The following is an 8,836-nucleotide window of genomic DNA, read 5'->3' as shown; positions in this document are numbered from 1 at the left end:
AAAACAAAAACATTTCGTATCATATTTTTTATTTCCTAAAATAAACTATGCTCAAGTGTATTGTGTTAAAAAACCAAAGAAGGAATGAAACATTCTCTCTCCCGATGACGGATTATTGTTCGACCAAAGAATAAAGTGAAATTAAAAACAAATTTAAAACTGAGAGTGAATACCAACTACATATTTCTTTTGTTGCAATAGATTTTTTTTTAATTTTTTTCTCTTTCCTTCTTTCTGACTACCAACTTTGGAAGCAAAATTATTTATTTTTTGTTTGTTTTGAAATTTAAATTTTTTAAATAATTTTTTCTCATTTCTTAGTTAATTTTTTGTCCCTTAGTGTCTAGTGTAGAAACGTAAAAATGTCGTCAAATATCAAATCATAAGTCAATAATAAGTTTGTACTGCGACCAAATTCTTTAAAATTAAATGACACAATGTAATTATTAATTTAAAAAATTCCTTTTTTTTAAAAACAAATGCTTTTAAAGCCATAAAATATTTACAATATTTTTGATGGGAGAGAATGTTAAACAAGCAATGTCCATGTAAAAGTGAAAGAGTAAAGCCTTTGGTTGTTCTTTCTTAATAATGAACTACGAGTAGATTTCGTTTAAATTTGATCTGGGCAGATGAAATTTTCGATAAAGACTTAATAAGAATAAAAATTAATTCGCAAAACATGCTAGTTAGCAAACGAATTGTTTAAGACATCTTTGCGTTGACCACAAACTTTTTTAATTTATTGACAAAATGTAAAATTAATATCAAATCAAAACCAGTCATCACGCACCATTATTATTGACAGCTGTCATCAAAATTTACTACTAATTAAGTATAAGGAGAAAAGTTTTAGATGACTCAAAAGTGATAAAGCATAAAATATGTGACAAAAACGGGCCGCTAGGAGCCATGGTAATTTACCTCAGTGGTTTGTTTGCTGAGTGAAAGATGCAAAGCGTTCCTATTACAACTCTAAATTAAAATTCTAAAATTCGAAATCACAAAAAGAGTAACGTTCTGAAAATAGGTGCGATTTTTTAAAATTTGATCTAGTTATCCATGACAGTTACCTCAGCAGTGAAATGTATTGCATTAATAACTTCAATATGTCCAAAATGTTCACCGAAGAGCATAAAAAAATTATATTGGAATCTTATCCATTATCGAGTTAACGTAACTGTCATGGATAACTAGATCAAAATTTTAGAAAATCATATATATTATTCATCGAAATAAAATGCTTATCACACTGTTTGTCTTAGCTAATTACTAGAACTTTTAATTATTCTTAGACTAAATAATAGCTGTTACAAGAAATAATGTCGAGTTTGTGCTTTTTTATCAATTATTTAAGTTAATTTGATAAGCAGCACAAAAGTGTTTGTCAACGTGGGTCTGAAGGGGCTGAAATGCGCATATCACAGATGGAAATACCCTATTTAAATGCAAATTCTATATTTGTCACCTCAAGAAGAAAAAAGTTCGATCTTTTCCTCAAGTTTGCATATTTCCCTGTAGAGAACCGGTCGCTTTAGCTGTTTTGGAAGTTATAACTGTCATTTCGAGCTTTAGATGATGACTAATTAGTTTGATGTTTTTTCCTTCAACAGCAGCAACAACAACAACAACTTGTATGATTTTTCTTCTTGGACTTGTGGTAGTAAATTCAGCAGGTTTTATTTCACTTGTCTGGACGTCACGATGCATGATAGATTAATGGATATTGGAGGCGCATATTTCAGGCGTTTTATCTCCGCCCGGGAGCGGATAATTTCAAGTTTGTAAAGTTTACACATGTCAAGTGGTGTCGATACGATGATGGCGTGAATGCGCGCTTTGATGACAAAGGCGGATCTTAATATCCGTGTACGAGGAGAGTCGTTACGGCAAGGGTGTCGACTTCACAAGGGATCGGCTTTCTTAAGGAGCATAATGGGATCACGTTCATCCCTCTTAGACGGGATCAGAAAGACTTAACTTGCCAGACTTTGCCTTTTTACGCCCAGAAAAACCGCAAGGCTTAACAGCAACACTTGCTGCAGTCACAACATTTATAAATATTTTTTAAAAGATGACAAAAAAATGTGTTCGGTACGGGACCTCTCTCTGAACGAGAATGGTAAAGAGAAAATAATTTTGATTTTTTATTGCAAGCAATTTTAATAAAATCTCGCCGAAATTAATTTTTAAAACAATGAATATAATCAAATGAAAACGATCTGAACGGCTGAGATCAAGTGTTTGCACGAAAACCGAGAGCTGTTTTAAATATCAGCTGATAATTTAATTAAGCAATCCCCTCTTAAACGTTCCTTTATGTCAGAATGAGTAAAAGAAGCCGAAAGAATCCGCATTTCCCACCGGTTCATTGTATTTTTATTGCGCTTCTTTAAGAGAATCTTTGTATATCACACGATTCACCTGTTCCACGCTTTTGTGGGAAAGCCGCCTCTAACATAACCACAGACATATTGCATTTTCTTTACACACCAAAAATTAATCTTGACGTTGTACAAAACATCCATATTAAAATATCAAAACAAAATGAATTGTTTGGGGCGAAATTATATTAAATTGTGGTCGTGTTTCATAAAAATGGTACGCAGAAATCAATTACTAAGTAAAAAGTTGATTCTTCTAAATACCTCTAAAAATCCTACTGACTGCACCAACTAAATGTGCAAAAAACAAATTTCAGATAAAATTGTATTGATTGTAGAGAAAAAACAGTTATTAACAGTAAACAGTAAACAAAAGAAACGAAAAGTAATTATTATTTATAGCTGGGGTGCCACAGAGCGATGTTCTGGGTCCTACTCTATTTTCGTTACATATCTTTAATCTTCCTAATCTATAGCTAATAGTAAAACATACATGTACTCTGACGATCTATAGTTGCATCTATTGTTTCCAATTAGCTATAAAGTTAATAAATAAAGAATTAATGAGTTTTAATAGTTATACAAGGAAACAAGTTCTAAACCTAAATGCAAACAAAATCATTAAAATTATCGAAACTGTTACCATAGTCAGCGATTTTTGATTGAAAATAACCGACAACTGAATTTAAATAAAGAATCTTAGACATATTATGAAAAAAATTTAGAAATCGAATGTGATGTTGTTTTGTTTTTTGACAAAATGTACAAATTTTTTTTTTAAATTTACAAAAAAAATTATTGTATAAACTTAGAAGCCGTTGTAATTTTGAGCATTTAGGTTCACAAACAAAATTGAAACTGGTCATGTCAGGTCACGTCAGGTCATGTCAGGTCAAGTCAGGTTACGGCTTTCTGTCTTAGGGTTATTGCCTAAAAAATGTAAACAAAAGAAAAAAATGTTGACAATCACACGAAATAATTTTTTTGGTACTGCATTTTTTAAAGACGAATTCGTTTTACATTTCTCTAATAATGAGCATGAAAACACTTAAAATGAAGCTTACAACCCTTACAAAATACAGCAAGAGTAGAAATATATTGCTGTGTGTTAATGTTTTAATTTTTTTCTTTTTTATACACTACATTTTGACACAATAGTGACATTTTGATGTCATTCGTTTTTGAGTTGTGAAGTTAGTTTTAATTTTATACAGCATTATAAAATACAGCAACAATACCTTTTTTTTGTTATTTGCTTCACTTTTTTAATTCTTTACTTTACTTTTTGGTTTTTTGTTCTTCTTACCAGAAAGATAAAGAAGACTATTATTATTAAAAAAAAATCAAAAATGTCGGAAAATAACATCTAACATACAGACTGATCCAGAAATACTGAGTCTGTTGGCAACACATTTAAAAGTATTTGCGCTCGTAATTTGCAACCTTGCAACCGAATTAGATTTTTCATGATAATTATTTGACGTACAACCCCACAAGAATGTTAAATTGTTGTTAACTGGAAGCGTACTCCATTGGTATCCTTAAAAATGTATGTCCAGTGTTGCCAACAGACTCAGTATTTCTGGATCAGTCTGTAGATATGAATTTTGTGGGTTACTTTTGATTCAGTCTATATTTGGTACCTAATGTTTCAGTGGAAGATAGCATCTGCTCTTTGTAAAAGTATATTTATATTTTGATAAAATTTTATTATTATCATGAAATCTGAGCTGGAAAATTGAAAATAGATGAAACTAATGACATGTTTTTGAGAAAATTCATAATTTTTCGTCAGTCTGAAATAATTTAAAAAAAGTCGTGTTTGGTCCCCTTTTCCGGTGAGATTGTGCTATCTGGGCTTAAGCTGGAGGCCATTTTAATAAATCAAAAATCATTTGCGTCTTAATTCAGCGACGGCGGCATATTGCGGGAAGCACAAGTGTGAAGCGAGCGCTAAGGAACTCATATTGGCTACTTTCTGTGTTCCCTTGACACAGATTAAGTCGGCTTGCTTGTTAAATATTCATGCGCCAGAAGGGCAGATAAAAATAAAAATGTAGCATCTTCTTAGTTGCTCCGGGAGTTGGCACGTAAACACTTGAGAATATGATATGAAGGTGACGAGCTTAGGGACGAGCTTCATCTCTAAAAGCCTCACATAAACGATTCGCCAAACGAATTGGAAACATAATTTTTGTCCTGTAGTTGTCTTGTTGTTCCAACGACATGATTTATACGCCAGTGGCTATTTTTCAGAAGAAATGGCTCGTGAAATGTTATCATGGTTCAATTATGATTGCAGCGCGCGCGAAAAACATAATTTCCCGTTTTTTTTCTTATTGCAAACAATTCTATTGTTGTAAATAGATCTTAAAGAGAGAATAAGTAAATTAGAAGACGTGATAACAATCTCCCCTTTTTTAAGAGGGAATTGAGACATCCGGCGATCCTCTTAAGAAGGTCTATTCGCATTATGGGAGCCTTTAAAAGGATCGCGCTGTTTTCTTTCGACTTTTTAAAGCAAGCCCTCGAGATATGAGCCATCCATTGCCACGGAAAAGGTCGATCCATCTCAAGTGAGCAGCAAGTGTTTGGCTGGCTGATTGCTGTTTAATCAGCATGTCTTGCAAAGTAATTTTTATCCTTATTAAGTCTTTATCGAAACTTTCATTTGCCCAGATTAAATTTTTGTGTATGCAAGCAGGCTTTTCATTCGTGCTGAGCATTATCTACTTAATTAACAAAAAACAACCAATGGCTTCACTCAAAGTAAACTTCTACTATACATAGACATTATTTATTTAAAAATGCTCTTCCTTCAAAAATACTGTAAATATCTGTAGAAAAAGTAAAGAAAGTCACCAAATTATCTTATCTTATGACTTGTTAACTGTTCAGATTTTTTCCCCGAAAAATAAAAATAAATGACGCAAAAATTGAGTAATCGTACCAACTATAGATAAACAAATCGTCGATAATTGTTATGTGTGTCACCAAACTTCTGTAAGTTATTTTCCAATTTGGTGAATATGATGTTTCTAGTAGTAGCAGTACAAAAGTGCTAAATTTTGGATTTGTGAGCCTTCATTTATTAAGAAAAATAATTCAATTAAGCAAAAACAGCAAAAGAGAAAGGGTATAAGGAGTCTTTTTTGGAAAAAGCAAAAAAAAAATGTTTAAAATGACAACTGAATAGAATTTTACTGCTCAATTTGGTCCAGTTAATTTATCTGATGAATAAATTCTGACTGAAATCGAAGAAACAGTAAGTCCAAAATTTATGTAACAGTATTGGATAGTTATCTTATTTGAATCGATTTTAAATAAAGAAAAATGTTCAAAAAACTCAAAACAAACAGGAAAAGAAAGAATTTTAGTACGTCAACAAAACTTTAATAAAAAAAGAAGGCAAAAAATCTGTTGCAATAAAAACTTAAGTTGTTGCTTCTACAATTAGTAGGTACTTAGAAAAAAACATTGTTCAAAAAAGTAAGTTAAAACCAACAGAAAAAAAAATTATTTGAATAATATAAATGGTGGATGCGCCGGGCTAGAACAAAATGTGCTTGCTAGTATCTATAGGTGTTCACGCTTCAAACTTGTTTTTAATGTAAAAACTATTTTTCAACATTTTAAGGATAAATAATCCAAAAATCATTCACTGCTATGTCAAAAATTAGTAATAATTTAACTTTTCAGCCAAAACGTAAAAAAACATTTATACTTAAGCTACGAATATCTAAAACTAAGGATATGAAACGATATACAAATAAAACGTTCCCGTCCTTGGCAATTCCGTTGTTGTCACCAGAGGCGCAGTTGTTCCATTACCGTTCAAGTTTTCAAAGCAATGAATTTATAAAAATAGTTGTAATTAAATAACGGTTAGTATAAAGCAAATAAAAAAATACAAGCAGATAGAGCATCAAATTCTCAGTACTAGGAAATAACAGTAATGCAAACATTATATCTTAAACTATATTAAAAAAAAATAAAGTTTTACCAATTTGGACTATGCCCCATATTTTTCAAAACGCTGCGAATACGGTTGCAGATATAAGTAAAATGTTAGGAAAAAAGTTGTAGAAAATTAAATTTTCTTTAAAAAAATTGGCAAGACCATATCCCTATCTTCAACCATTTAGGCCCCAAAGTCATTCAAAGACGCTCAAGCGATGGATTTCCTTCATTTTGCCAGTGGTCAAATATTTGCATATGAATTTATACCTAAACGGTTGAAGATAGACATATCGAGTCGCGGACTTTTTTGTAAAAAATTTAATTCTCTACAACCTCGTTCCTTTCACGTTTTCGTATCTTCAACCGTATTCGCTGCGTTTGCAAAAATATAAGGTGGAACGCAAATTGATAATTTTAAGCGATAATTTTTTGGGCACCGTCGCCTGTTTATTAAAACGCTGCGAATACAGTTGAAGATACAAAGAAGGGTAAGGAACGACGTTGTAGAGAATTAAATTTGCTACAAAAAAGTCCGCAACACCATATTTCGGTCTTCAACGGTTAGGCTATAAATTCACTGTCCCATACTTAACTACCGGCAAAATGAAGAAAATACGTCACTTGAGCATCTTTGAACGTCTTCAAAGCCTAAACCGTTAAAAATAAAGATATAGTCTTGCTGACTTTTTTAAAGGAAATTTAGTTATCTACAACTTTCTTCTAAACAGTTTTTTGTATCTTTAACCGTATTCGCAGCGTTTTGAAGAATACGGGAAAGAGCGCAAATTTCAAATTTTAAATAATTATTCAAATTTTAGTCCTAAGTTTTCCTAAGTCTGTTGAAAGTGCAAAGCTCAACATTTCTGCATTTTTTTCCAAGTAATTAGTGAAATTTGACACCGAGACGATATAACGCTCGAAGCGCCCTCATTTTACTCTTCCGTACTTTCTTTTTTGGGTTTAGAAAATCCTGAGATTTTGTATCTCGTTTAGTCTGATAAGTTATAGTCCTACTTTTAATTTAACTTTGATTAATTCTAGCAGACGCTCTCGTATTTAAACATTCTTGTGTGAATAAAATGCTTTTTAAAACACTTAGACAATAAATAACTATTATTGGGTATTATTTTCTAAGGTGTTGCGTTTTTAGCTGCATTTGTTGTATTTACGCAAATAGGCACGTTTTTAATTAATGTCAGTAATTAGAATGCTTATCTGTAAATTGTGTTTGGAAGAACGGAGCTGGAGCAGTCGATATTGGGGCACACTCGACGCTTATTGTGTCTCCAACATGTCGTTACTACTTTATGTCGTATAAAAATAACATTACCCAGGCACGGTTCAGTTATTCAGATATGTAATGAGCCAGCAGCATGTTCCTTGCGCCGCATCTACGACATAACCGTAAAGTAACTAAAGGAAACCCATCGCAGACTCGCCAAATTTAAGAGGCTAATAGGCTCTCCATACTGCGTTTTTATTGTTTGTTTTTCAAAGGATAATAATAGAATTTTCCGATGATGGTAATAATCGAATGCGGTGGCGGTTGGCTTTGGGGTGGGCTCTCCTCCACCTCCTCCTCCTCCTCCAAGTGGAAGCTAGTTAATTACAAATAACTCGATTTAGGCGAATGGGTTAAATGTGCGCGGTTAATCTATTGAAATTAGTAAGCAGCGCACCTCAGCAAACGTTGACTTAGCTTCGGCGGTGTTAATAATGAGCCTCGGCAAATGTAGTGAGCCGGTAAATGGTCTGTGAGGAAAGCAAGACGCCCGGCTGGGGTCAAGTCTCGCCCTTCGCGGCCCCAAGCTACAATTAGATATCTTTGTGCCATAATTCACGTGTAATCTCTGCCGACCTCCGAGCGCTCATCTGCAAGTCGCTCCTGCTTAGAGGTACAGGCTCGGCCCTGCCTGCCTGCCTGCCTGCCTGCCCTGCCTCTTAATACACTTTCGCTCCATCCCTACAAAAGTTCAAACTTTAAAAACTCCACAATCGATCGAGCTTTGCCAGCCACTGAGGATTCCAAGGTCTCAATTCGGCCGTTAGATGTTGTCTATTCCAGACATGTGGGAATTACTACCAGCGATTCTTTTATTTACCAATGGATTGTGCCGACAACTTTCCTAGAGGGTATTTCACCTTTGATTTCAAAAAAATTAACAAATTGTCATTTTCTGAAACGCAAGTCAAAGCAGCAAAAGTCAAGCTTTTTGACTTTTTTAGCCATATACAAGTTTTTAGAACAAACAGGTATTACTTCAAAGTTCTAAAACAGAAATTTGTCCTATATTATTCTAAAGAAGGTTTCATCTCTATGCCTAATATTTAACTTGACCATTTTTCCAAATTTTATAATTGTGTTTTAGGCATGTCGAAGAAAAAGCTTTGGTGCAGAACTAAATGAAGGCTTTTTATTTGTAAAAAATGAGTTATGAGACTTGAAGCTCTACAAACTTAACTTAGAGTTTAACTTTTTTTATCTTTTAATA

At 33.0% G+C, this 8,836-nt stretch overlaps 1 long non-coding RNA gene across 2 annotated transcripts; it reads right to left on the bottom strand.

The window, feature by feature from the left end:
- Positions 1–7,525: 7,525 nt before the first annotated feature.
- LOC135265417 (uncharacterized) lies at positions 7,526–8,549 on the bottom strand. Of its 2 annotated transcripts, XR_010333077.1 has the most exons (4): positions 8,362–8,549; positions 8,203–8,307; positions 8,024–8,153; positions 7,526–7,942 (listed from the first exon to the last, which is right to left on the bottom strand). It is a non-coding gene; the product is annotated as an uncharacterized LOC135265417 (long non-coding RNA). The 2 variants fall into 2 exon arrangements; XR_010333076.1 differs by having other exon boundaries at positions 7,526–8,153.
- Between the last annotated feature and the right edge of the window lie 287 nt (positions 8,550–8,836).

Source organism: Tribolium castaneum, chromosome 2 (genome assembly GCF_031307605.1).
Source record: "Tribolium castaneum strain GA2 chromosome 2, icTriCast1.1, whole genome shotgun sequence".
NCBI classification, from domain to species: domain Eukaryota; kingdom Metazoa; phylum Arthropoda; class Insecta; order Coleoptera; family Tenebrionidae; genus Tribolium; species Tribolium castaneum.
This window is presented reverse-complemented; position numbering and strand designations above follow the sequence as displayed.